The following is a 20,670-nucleotide window of genomic DNA, read 5'->3' as shown; positions in this document are numbered from 1 at the left end:
AAGAAATTAATATAGAAAAATCTGTATTAAAATTATTTAGAATTTAAATTTCTGTTTTTCATTATATGTTTTGAAATTTTACTTACTGTGTTTTGTTAACAATTTCATAGTGATTTCTTCCTAGAACCTATCATTTATGTTTATTAAGTGAACAAATCAATTTTTTAATGTTAAAAATTATGTATGTAGGCCCTGGCCGGTTGGCTCAGTGGTAGAGCGTTGGCCTGGCGTGCGGGGGACCCGGGTTCGATTCCCGGCCAGGGCACATAGAGGAAGCGCCCATTTGCTTCTCCACCCCCACCCTCCTTCCTCTCTGTCTCTCTCTTCCCCTCCCGCAGCCAAGGCTCCATTGGAGCAAAGATGGCCCAGGCGCTGGGGATGGCTCCTCGGCCTCTGCCCCAGGCGCTAGAGTGGCTCTGGTTGCAACAGAGCAACGCCCTGGAGGGGCAGAGCATCACCCCCTGGTGGGCAGAGTGTCACCCCTGGTGGGCGTGCCGGGTGGATCCCGGTCGGGCGCATGCGGGAGTCTGTCTGACTGTCTCTCCCTGTTTCCAGCTTCAGAAAAATACAAAAAAAAAAAAAAATTATGTACGTTACATAGGGGGGGACATAAAAATTTTAGAAAGGTTAAGGTGGGGCATGGCACAAAAAAGGTTGGGAAACACTGGTCTAGACATATACCTTGTTTCCCATGTCACTAGGAGCCCATAGATAGTGTATGTCCTTGCTCAGCTCCCTTAGTGCTTAGACTTTGCAGAAAGTGTGTCTGGCCTGCAGTCCTCTTGTGCTGATTTGTATTTACAATATTTCTTCTTGTCTTGGTGAAGATGTTGAAGGAGGATGTGTCTGCATGTCAGTCTTGCAGTTCAGGTACCGCCTAAAGAGCAGTCAAGAAGGAAGAACAGCTGGACCAGGTGATGGCGCAGTGGATAAAGCATCGGACTGGGATTAGGAAGACCCAGTTTCGAGACCCTGAGGTTGCCAGCTTGAGCGCGGGTTCATCTGGTTTGAGCAAAAGCTCACCAGCTTGGACCCAAGGTCGCTGGCTTGAGTAAGGGGTTACTCAGTCTGCTGTAGCCCCACGGTCAAGGCACATATGAGAAAGCAATCAATGAACAACTAAGGTGTTGCAACGGAAAACTGAGGATTGATGCTTCTCATCTCTCTCCATTCCCATCTGTCTGTCCCTGTCTATCTCTCTCTCTGACTCTCTCTCTGTCTCTGTAAAAAAAAAAAAAAAAAAAAAAAAGAGAGAGAGAGAGAGAGAGAAAAGAACAGCTTCCTAAGCCTGTTGTTGTAAGAGGCACAGCTACAGTTTCAGGATGTTCAAAGGCTCTTTTCCAGGGCCCACGTCAGCCTGGGCCATCTCTTTCTTCTTCTCCTCCTCTTTTCAGTTACCCTCCCTCTTCTGCTTGACCCTTGTCCATATTACCTGTGTCCACACTGGAGCCTATACCTGACACAAGGTCGTAGCATTCATTTATGGTATTTTACCTCTGATTGCCTTCCAGAAACACAAAAGCAGGTAACAGGCAGCCATGCCTTGGAGCAGCTGGAGGATCAAGAGGAGTCTGCTGAAGGGGTCAATGTGTTTGCAGCATCCACCAGGCCACAAAAGGCAGCCAGGATAGAAAGGAAGCTTCAGGTTGGTGGAGGACTCTCAGAGGTTGCCCTGAAATTCCTTAAAGAACCAGCTCCAAGTTCTGGGGCTTGGGATGGGTCCTTTGGGACGGCCCAGAGAGTGTCAAACCTTGGCCCTAGTGGGATGTTGGAAGTGACCTTACCACGGAGAGAGGGCCACTTTCAAATGCTTGTTGTGGCCATGTTAACAATGAAAGGCGTTTTGGTCATTATACAAGCCATTAGTCAGTGGGTGGCTCGTCCCCTCTCCTGCCTCTGCATCCGCCTTCCTGCAGCTCCGCTCTGCCTCCGTTCATCCCGCAGCGAACCTCCCCTCCTTCACCCCTGCAGACCCCTCTCAAGGCCACATGCAGGGCAGACCTCTCCCCAAGCTCAAGTTATTTTTTTACATCACACAGAACATCAGAGTAACTGACAACATACAATGGGAGTGTTCAGATACTTTGTTCTAAATATTCAAGGTCGCCCTTCATCATGAAGAATGTCTCTCTCAGGCTCCAGCTGCCACCAGGTTTAGGGGGCTCAGGCACTCAGCCCCCTCCCCATGACTAGACCCTCCTCTCCCTGTCAGTGAAGTTTCCACATTCTTGTCACTTTCCTAGGCACCAACATTGACAGCTGTTGTTACTTCCCACTCCTTTCTCTCCTCTCTCAATCAGAAAAGGTGCACCCTGGGATGACCAATGCTGTTGCTCTCAAATTCAGAAGTCATGGGCAGTCACTTTTTGGTTCTCAATAGCATACATTGCCCCGCCACCTCATTTTTACAATATAATGTGTTTGGTTTATTATGCATCTCATGTGTGTATGTAACTAATGAATCCAATGATTAAAAAGATATTTCTCCTTTCCCCATGTTGTGACAGAGCAGCAACAGCCCAAAGCAGGCCAAGGTGCAGCTCAGAGCGTGCTCCCTGCCCTGGGACCTGGGTGGGTTTCGTTGGTTAGCCTTGTGTCCCAGGAGAAACACGTAGGATGCTTATACCAAAGGGGATGGCCTGGGCACTGAGAGCCCTGGAGGGCGGACTGCCGTCTGGGAGGAGCTGTCCTGCTGGCTGGCCGCACCCAGACCCTTTCCAGGCTGACAGGCTCCTGGCGCTCTGCAGCTGTCCTCGTGCTCCTTCAGGCGGGGTCCCAGGCCCCGGGGGAGTGGTCTAGTGGGCACGCACCCCTGGTGCTTTCAGCTCAGATTCGGAAGTCATGGCTTTGGACTTCCATCCAGCACCATCAAAGGGAATGTTAAAAATCTGGACACTTGAAACCTATATAACCTTATTAACTAAAGTCACCCCGAAATTTTAATTTAAAACAAATTTAAATGATAAGAGCAACCTGAGCTGCCATTATCCGAAGGAGTGTGCCTGATTTGGCCAGTGGATTTGAAAAGTGTTGGAAATCACTTGACACCATGTCTCTGACGCAGGTTCCCTAAGACAGGGAGGCCTGAGAAAGTGGGAGCAGCAGCATCTCCCTACTTTCTTCCCAATCTGCATTTTGTCCCCATGTCCCTCTTGCATTTGCATTTTCCCTTGTCAGATGTATTCTCTTCTCCCCTTTACCTCTCTGCAGATTCGTGATTTGTATAATATTGATTTGAGAGATGTTCCTTTGGTCCTGGGACATAGAAAGATACTATTTTGGATCTTTCGAAAACCCAAGTACTAGAACTGGTGATCCTGCCCCAGAGCCCTGATGACCAGAAGACCTGTCTTGTTACTCGGCTTGGGCCAGCTGGGGTCCCACCCAACAGAAGAGACTGCTGTGTATGTATGTTATTTTGGAAAAGAGCAAAGGTTGTTGGTTGGGAGAGGGACCTAAAATTTCAAGGGAAATAAGAAGTTTTATGTATGTATGTATACATCTATCTATTTATTTATTCTATTAACAATGGCCTTTTAAACCATTTCTTTTAGCCTCAGATGTTATTATTATTATTTTTTTGTTTAACATCTCACAGAATTGTTTCTTATTTGAAAAACCTGATCCAGACCTCAGCTGGGAAAGGGAATCTAGGAAATATAGCTCCTTTTAGCTTCTAACCCCTGAAATACATAGATGGGCAGAGAACTATACATGTGAAATATATTTATATGTACAATTTCAGTGTGTTCCTTAAAAATTGAATTTCTTACTATAAACAGAGTAAAACTATTAAGATCAGAAAATTAACACTGATACAATATTTTGTAATTACAGAACTGTTTCAGATTTTGCCATTTGACCTAATAATGTCTCTTATAGCACTACATTGCATTCAGTAATCATACATCTTCAATCTCCTTTAATTTTTAATATTTCTCAGTCTGTCCTTATAGTTCATAACCATCATACTTTTAAAAAGACAGGCCAGTTATTTTTCACAATCTTTCTTAATTTTAATTTTGTGCTGTTTTTCTTTTTTAAAAAAATATACTTTTAAGAATTTATTTATTCACTTGAGAGAGAGAGAGAGAAGGGGGGGAGGAGCAGGAAGCATCAACTTCCATATGTGCCGTGACCGGGCAAGCTCAGAGTTTTGAACCGGTGACCTCAGTATTCCAGGTCAATGCTTTATCCACTGCACCACCACAGGTCAGGCAATTTTGTGCTGTTTTTCAAGATAAGATTCAGGTTATATATTTTTGGCAGAAATACCACTGAAGTAATATATGTTAGATCAGAAGGCACATAGTGTGGTTTGTCCATTCCTGGTGAGATTTCCTTTGATCACTTTGTCAAAGTGGTATCGGCCTGTGCCCTGGCCGGTTGGCACAGCGGTAGAGTGTCGGCCTGGTGTGTGAAAGTCCCAGGTTCGATTCTGGGTCAGGGCACACAGGAGAAGCGACCATCTGCTTCTCCACCCTTCCCCCTCTCCTTTCTCGCTATCTCTCCTTTCCCTCCCACAGCCAAAGCTCCATTGAAGCAAAAGTTGGCCTGGGCCCTGAGGATGGCTCCATGGCCTCCGCCTCAGGTGCTAGAATGGCTCTGGCAGCAAAGGAACAATGCCCCAAAAGGGCCAAGCATCGCCCCCTGGTGGGCATGCCAGGTGGATTCCGGTCAGGCAGATGTGGGAGTCTGTCTGACTGCCTCTCCGCTTCTAACTTCAGAAAAGTACAAAAAAATAAAGAAAGAAGGAAATCTTTTCTTTTGGGACAGCATGGATGAACCTGTATTATTACACTCAGTGAATTAGGCCAGTCAGAAAAAGACAAATACAATATGATCGCACTTATACATACGTGGAATCTAATGAACAAAATAAACCGGAAGAAAACAGATACAGAGGCATGAACACAGGGAACACACTGACAGCTGTCAGGTGGGGTGAGGGAACTAGATGAAAGAAGGTGAAAGGATTAGTCAAAAAACATATACCATATTTCTCTATGTATAAGACGCTCCCATGTATAAGACGCTCCTTAATTTTGGGGTCCAAAATTTGGAAAAAAATGTATTTCATAGTTATTGTTTTGTGTGTGTATTTTTCTTAAGTTAGAAATGAGGAGGCAATCAGACCCCCACATGCATCTGACCAGAATCCACCTGGCATGCCCACCAGAGGGTGATGCTCTGCCCATCTGGGGTGTTGCTCCATTGCAGTTGGAGCCATTCTAGCACCTGAGGTGGAGGCCCTGGAGCCATCCTCAGCACCTGGGCCAACTTTGCTCCAATGGAGCCTTGGCTGCAGGAGGGGAAGAGAGAGACAGAGAGAAAGGAGAGAGGGAAGGATAGAGAAGCAGATGGGCACTTCTCCTGTTTTCCCTGATTGAGAATTGAATCCGGGACCTCCATAAACCAGGCCAATGCTCTACCACTGAGCCAACCAGCCAGGGCTACATAGTTATTGAACTCAAGTTTTATTCATCATAAAATTCATACAACTACTCCTTCGTGCAAAAAAGTGGGAAATGCAAGTTAAAAAAAAAAATCTACAGCCTGACCTGTTGTGGTACAGAGGATAAAGCATCGACCCGGAATGCTGAGGTCGCAGGTTCGAAGCCCCAGGCTTGCCTGGTCAAGGCACATATGGGAGTTGATGTTTTCTGCTCCTCACCCTGTTCTATCTCTTTTCTTTCTCTCTCTAATAAAAACAAATAAATAAAATAAAATTTACTACAAATCTTGAAAAAATATCTACAACCACTGTATAAAACACATCCAGTTTTTAGACCTCAAATTTTTCAAAAAGGGGTGCATGTCAAAAAGGGGGAAATACAGACATAGGCAACAGTGTGCTGATGGCCAGAGGGAAAGGGGGTGGGGGATAGGGTGAGACAGGCAGAGGCAGAGAAAATAGGGACAGAAAGGGATGTTGCTAGGGATAGAGGGTGCATGATGTGGTGGGCAGATGATATTTTATTGAATTGCGTACTTTCAAACTGTGTGGTTTTGTGAACCCATGTCATCCCAATAAACTCATTAAAAAATAAAGTGGTGTCAGCCTGGTATCTGTAGTGTAAAATCCTATCGTCTTTGTTATCACATGTACCTTTTGGAAAGATACTTTGAGACTATATAAGTAGTCTCAAATTATAGATTCATTGAGACTATGTAAGTATCCTATTACTCTTCAAAGTTTTACCCAGTAGTGTTAGCATTCATAAAATATTCTTGTTTGAAACACTTATGATGATGATTATTGTAATGGTCAAATGGTGATTTCTACCTCCAGCTTTGTTTCTATATCAATCAGCTGGAGGAGGACTGAAGTTTTACCATACCAAAGCTCCCTTTTTGGTATTTTGATTTTAATTGATTATTAGGAAACAAATTACTTGGAAAGAAAGAACCTTTGGCTCTCCTCCTTTACATGCCTAAGAGATTCAGATGGAAAAGCCTGCTCCAGGGAGGAAATTTTAGGATATTCCCCTTTGCCTAATTTGACCATGATAGATGAGAGGGGTCCTGGCAGGGGCCTGGTTGCTCGATCATTTCCTGTGTCCCATGGAAGCAAGAATTGACCTGCCATGTATGTTCCAGGCTCATCAACTACCTGTAAACTGCTTACTTCCTTTGAAGTCTCAGGCCCCTTCTCTCCTCCTTCCTTTCTCTTTTGTCCAAAATGACATTTATACCCAACTTTACCTCATTGTCCATGCAATTCTCATGCTTCTGTGGGTTTTCCATGTGCACGTATTAAAATCTGCCTTTTCTTGTTAATCCATATTAATTTGATTACCAGCCCAGCTAGAAGAACTTAAATGTTGGAGGAACAGCAGAGGCGGATTTAACAGCAGGCTCACTGGGCATGCGCCCTGGGCCTCAACTTCTGAAGGGCCCCACAAAACCCCAACTTTACATTTTTTTCTAATGACACCAAGTTTGGTTTCATATGTGCAATTTTAACATTAATAGTACATATATTTTTTATTTATTTAAAAATATGGTTAACATGTATTTTTATTTTTCTTGTCTTTTTTTTCTGTGTATTTTTCTGAAGTTGGAAATGGGGAGGCAGTCAGACAGACTCCCGCATGTGCCCAACCGGGATCCACCTGGCATGCCCACCAGGGGGCAATGCTCTGCCCATCTGGGGCGTTGCTCTGTTGCAACCAGGGCCATTCTAGCGCCTGAGGCAGAGGCCATGGAGCCATCTTCAGCGTCCAGGCCAACCATGCTCCAATGGAGCCTTGGCTGTGGGAGGGGAAGATTGTCTCTCTTTTTTTTAAGGGGCCCAATATTTTCTTCTGTGCCCAGAGCCTCAACCAACCTTAATCCACCTCTGGGAATAGTAGCAGAATTGTTACGCCCATACACAGCATTCTTGTGTAATAAGAGCTCTCCCTTTTTCCATTTATTTATTATTTATTTATTTTTATTTACTTATATCGGTCTGAAATAATTGATTCCTACTTTATTCAACAGGCTATAGTCTGTCACCTTAATTATTAATTTTGATGTCAGAATTGTTTAAGTTGTGACAAGTAGAAAACCTTCGATGGTCATCCTTTGACACTCCAGATTCTTTGAACACTTCCTGCTTCCTGGCACAAGACAATCCAGGCTCATTTTGTAATTTCTCTGCCCTGGAATCACCCACTCCTATAAGCAGACTTGATTTCTTTCAGAGGAGAACATCACTTACAAACCAAGGTCTGGTTGTACCGAAAGAATCAGAAATAACAGTTCCACTCCACCACCGCCCAGACTCTGCTCTTTTTAGCATGTTTCCATATTGACGTGTGGTGTCTTTCTTCATCTTGCCCAATTTTGGGTGCCTTTATCTACATACTGTATTTGCTCTGATAGAATCAGGGAATTTCTTTTCCATCAGACCTAAGATCTGCTTGTTTAGCCCATGAAAAGGCACATACAGTTTGAGAGCACCTGCCACTTCAGTGAGTTAGAAGGACTACACTTCACATTCCAAAAAGTGGGATGGCTGGGTCTGAAGGCAGTTCCATTTTTAAGTTTTTGAGGAAACTCCATTCTGTTTTCCATAGTGGCAGCACCAGTCTTCATTCCCACCAGCAGTGCAGGAGGGTTCCCTTTTCTCCACATCCTCGCCAGCACTTATCATGTGTTGTTTTGTTAATGAGCGCCATTCTGATTGGTGTGAGGTGGTATCTCATTGTGGTTTTAATTTGTGTTTCTCTAATGATTAGTGATGTTGAACATTTTTTCATCTGTCTATTGGCCATCTGTATGTCCTCTTTGGAGAAATGTCTCTTCATTTCTTTTGCCCATTTTTTGATTGGATTGTTTGTCTTCCTGGTGTTGAGTTTTACAAGTTCTTCATAAATTTTGGTTATTAACCCCTTATCAGACATATTGTTGAATATGTTCTCTCATTGTGTGGTTTGTCTTTTTATTCTGTTCATATTGTCTTTAGCTGTGCAAAAGCTCTTTAGTTTGATATAGTCCCATTTGTTTATCCTGTCTTTTATTTCACTTTCCCATGGAGATAAATCAGCAAATATATTGCTGCGAGAGATGTCGGTGGCTTACTTCCTATGTTTTCTTCTAAGATGCTTATGGTTTTATGGCTTACATTTTACTCTTTTATCCATTTTGAGTTTATTTTTGTGAATAGTATAAGTTGGTGGTCTAGTTTCATTTTTTTGCAGGTAGCTGTCCAATTTTCCCAACACCATTTGTTAAAGAGACTGTCTTTACTCCACTGTATGCTCTTATCTCCTTTGTCAAATATCAATCGTCCATAACGCTGTGGGTTTATTTCTGGGTTCTCTATTCTGTTTTATTTATCTATATGCCTGTTCTTATGCCAGTACAGTACCAAGCTGTTTTGAGTACAATGGCCTTGTAGTATAACTTGGTATCAGAAACTGTGATACCTTCCACTTTATTCTTCTTTTTCAAGATTGCTGAGGCTATTTGAGTTCTTTTTGGTTCCATATAAATTTTTGGAATATGTGTTCTATATCTTTGAAGTATGTCATTGGTATTTTAATTGGTATTGCATTGAATTTATAAATTGCTTTGGGTAATATAGACATTTTAATGATGTTTATTCTTCCTATCCATAAACACAGTATATGCTTCCATTTGTTTGTATCTTCCCTGATTTCTTTTATCAATGTTTTATAATTTTCCAGGTACAAGTCTTGAAAGTCCTTGGTTAAATTTACTCCTAGGAACTTTATTTTTTTGGTTGCAATAGTAAAAGGGATTGTTTCCTTAATTTCTCTTTCTGACGGTTTATTGTTGGTATATAAAAATGCCTCTGATTTCTGTGTATAAATTTTATATCCTGACACCTTGCTGAATTCATTTATCAGGTCTAGTAGTTTTTTTTTTTCTTGTTTTTTTTTTTTCTAAAGCTGGAAACGGGGAGAGACAGTCAGACAGACTTCTGCATGCGCCCGACCGGGATCCACCCGGCACGCCCACCAGGGGCGATGCTCTGCCCACCAGGGGGCAATGCTCTGCCCCTCTGGGGCGTCGCTCTGTCGCGACCAGAGCCACTCTAGCGCCTGGGGCAGAGGCCAAGGAGCCATCCCCAGTGCCCGGGCCATCTCCGCTCCAATGGAGCCTTGGCTGCGGGAGGGGAAGAGAGAGACAGAGAGGAAGGAGGGGGGGGTGGAGAAGCAAATGGGCGCTTCTCCTATGTGCCCTGGCCGGGAATCGGACCCGGGTCCCCCGCATGCCAGGCCAACGCTCTACCGCTGAGCCAACTGGCCAGGGCCTCTAGTAGTTTTTTTACTGAGACTTTAGGGTATTCCATATACAGTATCATATCATCTGCAAATAATGATAGTTTTACTTTTTCTTTTCCAATTTAGATGCCTTTTATTTCTTCTTCTTGTCTGATTGCTGTGGCTAGGACTTCCAGTACTATGCTGAATAAGAGTGGTAAAGGGGGCACCCCTGCCTTGTTCCTGATCTTAAGGGGATTGCTTTTAACTTTTGCCTGTTAATCATGATGTTGGCTTTGGGTTTGTCATAGAGGGCCTTTATCATGTTGGGGTATGAGCCCTGTATTCCCACTTTGCTGAGAGTTTTGATCATGAATGGGTGCTGGATTTTATCAAATGCTTTTTCTGCATCTATTGACATTATCATGTGGTTTTTCTCCTTCTTTTTGTTTATGTGATGAATCATACTGATTGATTTACGAATATTGTATCATCCTTGCTTCCCCAGAATAAATCCCACTTGATCCTTGATGTATGATTTTTTTCATGTATTGCTGGATCTGGTTTGCTAACATTTTGTTGAGGATTTTAGCATCTAAACTCATCAGGAATATTGGCCTATAATTTTTTTCTTTGTGTTGTCTTTGCCTGGTTTTGGAATCAGAATTATGCTTGCCTCATAAAAGGAGCTTGGAAGTCTTCCTTCCTCTTGAATTTTTTGAAATAGCTTGAGAAGGATAAGAGTTAGTTCTTCTTTGACTATTTGGTAGAATTCACCTGTGAAGCCATCTGGCCCAGGGCTTTTGTTTGTTGGGAGTTTTTTGATAACTGATTTGATGTCATTTGTTGTAATCGGTCTGTTCAGATTTTCTGATTCTTCCAGATTGATTTTTGAAAGATTATATGTTTCAATAAATTTGTCCATTTCACCTAGGTTGTCTAATTTTTTGGCATACAGTTCTTCATACTATTTTCTTACAATATTTTGTATTTCTGTGTGTCAGTTGTAATATCTCCACTCTCATTTTAAATTTATTTGTTTGAGTTCTCTCTCTTTTTTTCTTGGTGAGTCTAGTGAAAGGTTCATCAAACATGTTTACCCTTTCAAAGAACCAGCTCTTGGTTTCATTGATCCTCTGTATTGTTTCTTTAACCTCTATGTCATTTATTTTTGCTCTGATCTTTATTATTTCCTTCCTTCTACTCGCTCTGGGCTTTACTTGCTGTTCTTTTTTTAGTTCTTTTAGATGCAGGGTTAAGTTGTTTATTTGAGCTTTTTCTAGCTTCTTAAGGTATGCCTGTAATGCTATGAACTTCCCTCTCAGTACTGGTTTTGCTGTGTCCAATAAATTTTTATTTGCTGTATGCTCATTATCATTCGTTTCTAGGAATTTTTTTATTTCTTCTTTGATCTCATTTTAACCCATTCATTATTTAATAACGTGCTATTTAGTTTCCATGTGTTTGAGTATTTTTTAGTTTTTCTGTTGTGGTTGATTTCTAGTTTCATGCCATTGTGATCAGAGAAAGTGCTCGATGTGATTTCAATCTTCTTAAATTTGTTGAGACCACTTTTGTGCCCTAACATGTGGTCTATCCTAGAGAATATACCATGAGCACTTGAAAAGAATGTATATTCTGCTGCTTTAGGGTGAAAGGTTCTAAATATATCTATTAAATTCAGTTGATCTAGTGTGTCCTTTAAGTCTGCTGTTTCCTTGTTAATTTCTTTCTTGAGGATCTATCTAGCGATGTTAGTAGGGTAATAAAATCCTCTACTATCATAGTGTTGCTGTTGATCTCACCCTGTATATCTAACAAAGTCTGCTTTATATATTTAGGTGCTCCTATGTTAGGTGCGTAGATGTTTATAATGGTTATATCTTCCTGTTGGATTGCTCCTTTTATCAGTATGTAGTGACCTCTTTATCCCTTCCTATAGCCTTTGTTTTAAAGTCCATTTTGTCTGTTAAAGTATTGCTACCCTAGCTTTTTTTTCATTCCCATTTGCATGAAATATTTTTTCCATCCTTTTACAAAAGTCTACGTGTATCTTTTGAGGTGTGTCTCTTGTAGATAGCATATGTATGGGTCCTGTTTTCTTATCCATGCAGCTACCCTATGTCTTTTGATTGGATCATTTAATCCATTAACATTTAAGGTTATTATTGATATGTAATTGTTTATTGCCATTTTATTCTTTAAAGTTGTATTCTTCTTTTGCTATATTCTTTTCCCCCTTTGATGTTTACAACAGGCACCTTAACATTTCTTGCAGCATTGGTTTGGTTGTAATAAATCCCTTCAGTTTTTTGGTTTTTTTTTTTGGTCTGGGAAGCTTTTTATTTCTCCTTCAATTTTAAATGATAGCCTTGCTGGATAAAGAAATTTTGGTTGTAGGCTCTTGTTCTGCATTACTTTGAATATTTCTTGCCATTCCCTTCTGGCCTCAAGTTTTTCTGTTGAGAAGTTGGATGTCATCCTTATGGAGGCTCCTTTATAGGTGATAGCCTTTTTTTCTCTAGCAGCTTTTAATATTTTCTCTTTATCTCTTAGCTTTGGTATTTTAATATGTGTCTTAGTTTAGATTTTGGGGGGTTTTTCTTTAATGGAGTTCTCTGTGCTTCTTGAACTTGTGTGACTTTTTCCTGCATCAATTTAGGGAAGTTTTCAGTTACGATTTCATTGAACAAGGTCTCTATGCCTTGTTCTTTCTCTTCTTCTTCAGGTATCCCTATGATGCAGACATTGTTTCTCTTTAGGTTGCCACAGAGCTCTCTTAGAGTTTCCCCAGATTTTTTCAGCCTCTTTTTGCTGTTCTGCTTCCGTAGTTTTGTTTATCTTGTCTTCTAAATTGCTGATTCAATTCTCTGCTTCATCCAGCCTGCTTTTAATTGCTTCTAGTGTAGTTTTCATTTCTGATATTGCATGTCATTTCTGACTGTTTATTCTTTATTATTTCAATTTTCTTTTTGATACTTGTTATTTCTTTATTTATGTGTTCATTGTGTTCTTTCATTGTTGTTCTAAGATATTTCAGCATTCTAATAATCATTGTTTTAAACTCTGCATCCGATAGTTTGATTATTTTCATCTCATTCAGTTCATTTTCTGGAGGTTTCTCTTGTTGGTTCATTTGGATTGCACTTCTCTGTCTCCCATTTTGTCTGTTTATACCCTTCTCATTTGGTTGTGTTGTTTGTAGAGCTGGCTAAGTCGAGGGTTGGTGTTGTCTGCCTCCAATTTTCAGTTGTGTTATTTCTAGGTCTTCTTGGGTTGACATCAGTTGTTGTTTGTAATCCCCTGTTGGCTATTCCTGTTTTATAAGTAAAGAAACTAAGACAAAGAGAGATTAAGAAACTCACCTATCATCACATAGCTTATAAGTAGAGGAACCAGAAATTAAACCCCAAATAATATTGGATATCCAGCCCACCTGTTTTGCCACCTTGCTTAGCTGAATCTGAAAGATTGTGCCAAATGTTTGCCTCATGATGTGGTCATTTCAGATCTAGTGAATATTTTCTTCATTTCATTGGAAGTTCAATTACTGTTGCTATAGTGTTTATATGATGTCTTCCAAAAATAAAAATGTTTAAAAGCGCACAAAGTACTTGATAGACATTTCTCCAAAGAAGATATCACTAATCACTAGGGAAATGGAAATTAAAACCACAGTGAGAAACTACTTTATACCCCTAAGGATGGCTACTATAAACAAACAGAAAATAACAAATGTTGGCAAAACTGTGGAGAAAATGGAACCCTGTGCATTGCTGTTAGGAATGTAAAATGATACAGCTGTCATGAAAAACAGCATGGCAGTTCCTCAAAAAATTAAACAGATTTACCATATACTCTAGCAATTCCACTTCTGGATATATACCCAAAAGAATTGACAGCAGATCCTGACTAGGTGGTGGTGCAGTGGATGGAGCATTGGACTGGAATGCAGAGGACCCAGGTTTGAAACAGCAAGTTCACTGGCTTGAGCATGGGCTCATCTGGTTTGAGGAAGGCTCACCAGCTTGAGCCCAAGGTGGCTGGCTTGAGCAAGGGGCCACTCAGTCTGCTGTAGTCCTCCTGGTCAAGGCACATATGGGAAAGCAATCAATGAACAACTAAGGTGCTGCAATGAAGAATTGATACTTCTCATCTCTCTCCCTTCCTGTCTGTCTGTCCCTATCTGTCCCTCTCTCCCACAAAAAAAAAAAAAAAGAATTGACAGCAGAGACTTGAATAAATATCTATACATGGCCATAGTAGCATTATTCAGAATAACCAAAAGGTGGAAGCAACGTGTTATGGGCTGAATTGTATCCACCCACTCTCCAATTCATATATTGAAGTCTTAAGAACCAGTACCTCATAATATGATTGTATTTAAAGATAGGGCATTTAAGAGGTAATTAATGTTAAATAAAGTCACTAGTATCAGCCCTAATTCAATATGACTGGTGTCCTTATACAAAGAGTTGATTAGGACAGACCACATGAAGAGACAAGGAAAAGATAGCCATCTAAAAGCCAAGGAAAGAGGCTCCAGAAGAAATCAGTACTGTTGGCACCTTGATCTTGAACTTCTTGCCTCCAGTAATTTGAGGAAATAAATTTCTCTTGTTTAAGCCACCCCATCTGTGGTACTTTGTTATGGCAGTCCTAGAAAGCTAACACAAAACAAAATACTCATCAACAGATGAGTAAATAATCAAAATATGATGTGTACAAACAATGAAATATTATTTAGCCTTTTGACACATGCTACAACATGAATGAATCTTAAAGACATTATACTAATTGAAAGAAGATTGTCTCAGAAAGACAAAAATTGTATGATTCCTTATATATAAAGTACCCTGCAGCCTGATCTGTGGTGGCACAGTGGGTAAAGCATTGACCTGAAATGCTGAGGTCATTGGTTCGAAACCCTGGGCTTGCCTGGTTAAGGCACATATGGGAGTTGATGCTTCCTGTTCCATCTCCCCTTCTTGCTCTTCCCTTCTCTCTTCTCTAAAATGAATAAATAAAATCTTAAATAAAAAAGTGCCTAGCCTAGTCAAACTCAGAGAAAGGAAATAAAATAGTGATTGCTAGAGCCTGGGTGAAGGGGCAAATGGGCAGTTAGTGTTTAATGGATACAGAGTTTCAGTTTGAGATAATGGAAAAGTTTTGCATATGGATGGTGGTGATGGTTGCACAATGTCATTTACATTTAAATTTTTATTTATTAATTTTGAGAGAGAAAAATAAGAACATCAATCTGTTCCCTGGCCAGGGCAATTAAAAAAATTTTAATGATACATTTTATGTTATATTTTGTTAAAGAGAAAGCCATTGGGCCAACATGGCATCACTTGTGCTGAAGCCCTTAATCCTGACCCAAGATTATTTTATTTTATTTTATTTTATTTTATTTTTTGTGACAGAGACAGAAAGAGTAAGAGAGAGGGATAGATAGGGACAGACAGACTGGAAGGGAGAAAGATGAGAAGCATCAATTCTTCATTGCAGCACCTTAGTTGTTCATTGATTGCTTTCCCGTGTGTGCCTTGACCGGGGGAATGCAGCAGAGTGAGTGATCTCTTGCTCAAGCCAGCGACCTTGGGCTCAAGCTGGTGAGCTTTGCTCAAACTAGATGAGCTCGTGCTCAAGCTGGCGACCTCGAGGTCTCGAATCTGGGTCCTCTGCGCCTGGTCAGGCTTGAACCAAGATTTAATGTCTGACCTAACTGCTGTTTCAACCTCTCCCAGAAACACAATCTTAATCAAACAGTCTGAAATCGTCTGGTCAACACTAGTGAGGGAATCTGATACATGGGCCCTCTTCATCCACCCACCCTACCCTTGCCACACACATACAATAAAAAGAAGAGGCAATCCAATCTGCATGATAAAAACTCTTCTCCACCCCCTCTAAAAAAAACCCTTTCTTTTCCTTTGTTACTAGCTCCCTTGCACCATCCTTCTTCCTCAAAAAGCCTTCTGTTTTGTGCAAACTCTGGGAGTGCCCCTCTAGGTGCACAATTCATGAGTCACTTAATAAAGCCAATTAGACTTACAAATTTACCAATTAAATTTTGTTAACAGTATGTTTTGTTACAGTTTCAAGTATTTTAATTAATAAAACAAGAATTTCTAATAACAAAACAAAATGAAAACTGAGGGAAGTGGAGGGAAAGAGAGAACGAGCGAAAAAACTCATGGACGCAAACAACAGTGGGGTGGGAGGCAGAGGAAGGTATGGGGGAATAAAAGGTGATGGACAGAGACTTGGTGAACACACAATACCGTGTACAGAGATGTGCTATAGAATTATGCACCTGAAACCTGTATAATTTTGTTAACCAGTATCACCCCAATAAATTCAATTAAAAGTAAATAAATAAAAATATAAATGAAAACTAGCCTGACTGGTGGTGGCACAGTGGATACAGTGTGGACTTGGGAATTTGAGGTCCCTGGTTTGAAACCCCGAGGTCACCAGCTTGAGCGTGGGATCATAGACATGACCCATGGTTGCTGACATGAGCCCAAAAGTCACTGGCTTGAAGCCCAAGGTTTCTAGCTCAAACCCAAGGTCGCTGGCTTGGGCAAGGAGGGGTCACTGGCCCAGTCAAGGCACATAAGAGAAGCAATCAATAACTAAAGTGAAGCAACTACAAGTTAATATTTCTCACTCTCTTTCCTCGCTCTCTCTCCCGGCATGCCCCTCTCTCTCTCCCTCTCAAAAAATAAAAACAATGAGACCACAAATGAAAACCATATTAGTACAATTAGGAAAACAGAAACCAATAGAGGTTTTTTTTCATGAGAGTGTTTGCTTATTTTATTCCCTCACTATTAATTTTTTTAAAAAAATTTATTGATTGATTTTGCAGAGAGAAGGAGTGGGGGAGTAAAAAGTATCAACTCATAGTTGCTTCACTTTAGTTTTTCATTGCTTACTTCTTGCATGTGCTTTGACCAGGCAAACCAGGGTTTCAAACCGTCAACCTCAGCATTCCACGTTGATGCTCTATCCACTGCACCACCACAGGACAGGCATAATTTTTTAAATCAGTTAAGTGAAACAGTTAAAAATGTCATCATGACCATGCTTCCAGCTGCCATCTGAAACCACTGCAGCTCATCATGCTCTGATGCAGAAAGTTTTTCTGGAGCTATTCTGAATACTTTAAACCAGTGGTAGTCAAACTAGTCCCTACCCCCCACTAGTGGGCGTTCCAGCTTTCATGGTGGGCGGTAGTGGAGCAACCAAAGTATAAATAAAAAGATAGATTTAACTATAGTAAGTTGTTTTATAAAGATTTATTCTGCCAAACTTAGCGAAAATCTGACATAAAGTACTTGGTAAGTAATTATTATTATATGCTTTAATTTGCTGTAACTCTGCTTTATAAATTTTATAAAGTAAAGTTACTTCTCTACTTTATAAATCGCCATTACTGTGGAACTGGTGGGCGGTTAGAAAAGTTTACTACTAACAGAGATACAAAAGTGGGCAGTAGGTATAAAAAGGTTGACTACCCCTGCTTTAAACAAACAAAAGTTAATGCCTGAGCAGGCAGTGGTGCAATGGATAGAGCATCGAACTGGGACAAAGAGGACCCACATTTGAAACCCCAAAGTTGCCAGCTTGAGCATGGGCTTATCCAGCTTGAGAATGGCGTCACTGGCTTGAGCATGGGATCATAGACATGAAACTAGGGTCACTGGCTTGAGCCCAAGTGTCACTGGCTTGAAGCTCAAGGTTGCTGGCTTGAGCAAAGGGTCATTTGCTTTGCTGTAGCTGCCCCATTAAGGCATATATGAGAAAGCAATCAATGAACAGCTAAGGTGCCTCAGCGAAGAATTGATGCTTCTCATCTCTCTCACTTCTTATCTATCCCTATCTGTCCCTCTCTCTGACTCTCTCTCTCTGTCTCTGTCAAAAAAAAGGTTAATACCAGGAATTGATTATAAGGCATTGGAAGGAGCAAAAGGGAAATTACCAGAAGATTAGTGACTGTAGCAAGCCACTACTAACTTGGAAGAAGTAAACAAGAAAATGGTGGTGTCACCCAGAGCTCAGGAACATTGCACCTTTGAGGCCACTGTACCCAGGAGCCTGCTTTTTCTGGCCACAGCTTCTGCCCTACGACTCCAGAAGCATGATCAGAAACTGGAGGGGAAAATGGTTTCTTCTTCTGTCTCACCTTCCAATCTCTGGCCAGTGCCTCCTATTGGAAATGCCTAACAGAAGGACACGGAAAAGAGATTCTGGAAATGTAGTTTGCAGGTTTCCAGCCGAGGGGAATAGAGAGGGGCAAGCTAGTTGATGACAGACTCTACCCAACTCACAGATCATTTTTCTTAAAAATTTTTATTGATTGATTTTAGAGATAAAGAGGAATGGAGAGAGAGAGAGAGAGAGAGAGAGAGAGAGAGAGGAACATTGATTTGTTCTTCCGCTTATTTATGCATTTAATTGGTTGATTTTTATATGTGCCCCAGCAAGAAATCGAACTTGCAACCTTGGGGTATATGGGCGACACTCTAACCAACTGACCTACCTGGCCAGGGACAAATTGATAGGTCTTTAAACAAAGTGACTGGAAAGAAGGGAGCAGCAATATGAAAGTAAATAAAGTTTTGAAACTCACAGAACTCCTGTGGACACTTATTACCTCCTAGGAACCCGCCTTCAGTTTTTCTGGAACTGCCTATTGCTAATTTATGAAATAACATGGGGGCTGTAATCAGGGAGGATGTCCCCTCCTACTAGGTGGGTGGGGTGGGAAAGAGACCCAAACAAGTCAATCAATACCTCTATGCCTGTGGGCAGTGATTAATTCAGGGATAGCTACAGGATCCAATCCAGCCTATTAACAAGCAACTGGGGTACATACTGGGTGTTAAAAAAATCTTCCACTTTAAGGTCCTGGCTGGTTTGCTCAGTGGTAGAGCATCAGCCCAGCATGTGGATGTCCTGGATTCGATTCCTGGTGAGGGCACACAGAAGAAGCTCCCATCTGCTTCTCCACCCTTCCCCCTCTCCTTGCTTTCTATCTCTCTCTTCCCCTCCTGCAGCCAAGGCTCCATTGGAGCAAGCCCCCCCCCCCCCCACCCCTGCAGTGCTAAGGATGGCTCCATGGCCTCTGCCTCAGGTGCTAGAATGGCTTTGGTTGCAACAGAGCAAGGGCCCAGATGGGCAGAGCATTGCCGCCTAGTGGGCTTGCCAGGTGGATCCCGGTCAGGTGTATGTGGGAGTCTGTCTCTCTGACTCCCTGCTTCTCACTTCAGAAAAATACAAAAAAATAATAATAAATCTCTCACTTTAACATATCATGGGGCCCTGGTGGGTTGGCTCAGTGGTAGAGCATTAGCCCTGCATGTAGAAGTCCCAGGTTTGATTCCGGTCAGGGCACACAGGAGAAGTGACCATCTGCTTCTCCACCCCTCCCCCTTCTCTTTTTCTCTTTTTTCTCTCTCTCCCCCCTCCCACAGCCATGGCTCATTCTAGCAAGTTAGGCCTGGGCACTGAGGATGGCACCATGGCCTTGCCTCTGGTGCAAAAATAGCTTTGTTGCTAAGCAACAGAGCAACAGGCCCCAGATGGGCAGAGCACCTCCCCATAGGGGGGCTTGCTGGGTGGATTCAGTCAGTTGCATATGCAGGAGTTTGTCTCTCTGCCTCCCCGCCTCTCACTTTAATAATAATAATAAAGATATCATGGCCTTTAAGAACCCTGTAAGCTCAAAGGTGCTGGAATCATCAGCTTACTAAGGAGAGAGGACCTGCCTGGAATTGTAATGTCAGCTTTTTCACCCACTGTGTCAACTGCTGGTTAGTGTTGGACCTGGAATAAATTAAAAACCCTAAAACATGTTTCTGCTTCTTGAAAAGTTTTTATTTTATTTATTTATTTATTTATTTATATTTTTCTGAAGCTGGAAACGGGGAGAGACAGTCAGACAGACTCCCGCATGTGCCCGACCAGGATCCACCCGGCATGCCCACCAGGGGGCGACGCTCTGCCCACCGGGGGCGATGCTCTGCCCCTCCGAGGCGTCGCTCTGCCGCGACCAGAGCCACTCTAGCACCTGGGGCAGAGGCCAAGGAGCCATCCCCAGCGCCCGGGCCATCTTTGCTCCAATGGAGCCTTGGCTGCGGGACGGGAAGAGAGAGACAGAGAGGAAGGGGGGGGGGGTGTGGAGAAGCAAATGGGCGCTTCTCCTATGTGCCCTGGCCAAGAATCGAACCCGGGTCCCCCGCACACCAGGCCGATGCTCTACCGCTGAGCCAACCGGCCAGGGCCTTGAAAAGTTTTATCTTCAAAGCTTCCTCATGTAAAATGCTATTGATTCAGGTCTCCTCATACTAAGCTTATGCAATGGAATTTATTTTTTTTACCCAACATGCAGGTTCAACTAGTTCAGTGACTTTTTTGTATAATATTCTAGCATCAGTTTTCAATTGGTGTGCCCCAAAACCTTATAAAACATGAAATACCTGACCATTTAGTCAAGGGCATTGACCTCTTTTCCTGTAGATCGGTGTTTCCCAACGTGGGGCCCACGCCCCACAGGGGGGCAATTCGATAGTTAAGGGGGGCAATTTGAAAATGGACTCGACACAACTTTAACTCTTTCGCCCCGGGCCATTTAAATGCAGTGCTAGATATCGGTGCCAAATTTAACAAAAAATGCAATTCTTAAATAATTGTGGTAAATAATTATTAAGTATAATTTCGTTTGATGAGACCAAAATATCAACTGGGTGATTGGCGTCGTCAAGTAAACTTCGTCCTGGGTTCACCGCAGAGCGTGCCATCTGCTGCGGGGAACCCCGGACGTTTTAAAAACTTGCTAAACAACGCAGTTATTCTCACCTAATTGGCCCATTGCAACTTCTGTAGTGTTTCACATCACTCAGTTGGTGTTAATTTGAAATAAGTGTCAGTTAAAACTGTTGTA

The sequence above is a fragment of the Saccopteryx leptura genome, chromosome 10 (assembly GCF_036850995.1).
Source record: "Saccopteryx leptura isolate mSacLep1 chromosome 10, mSacLep1_pri_phased_curated, whole genome shotgun sequence".
In the NCBI taxonomy this organism is placed as follows: domain Eukaryota; kingdom Metazoa; phylum Chordata; class Mammalia; order Chiroptera; family Emballonuridae; genus Saccopteryx; species Saccopteryx leptura.
Note: the sequence above shows the minus strand (reverse complement) of the source record.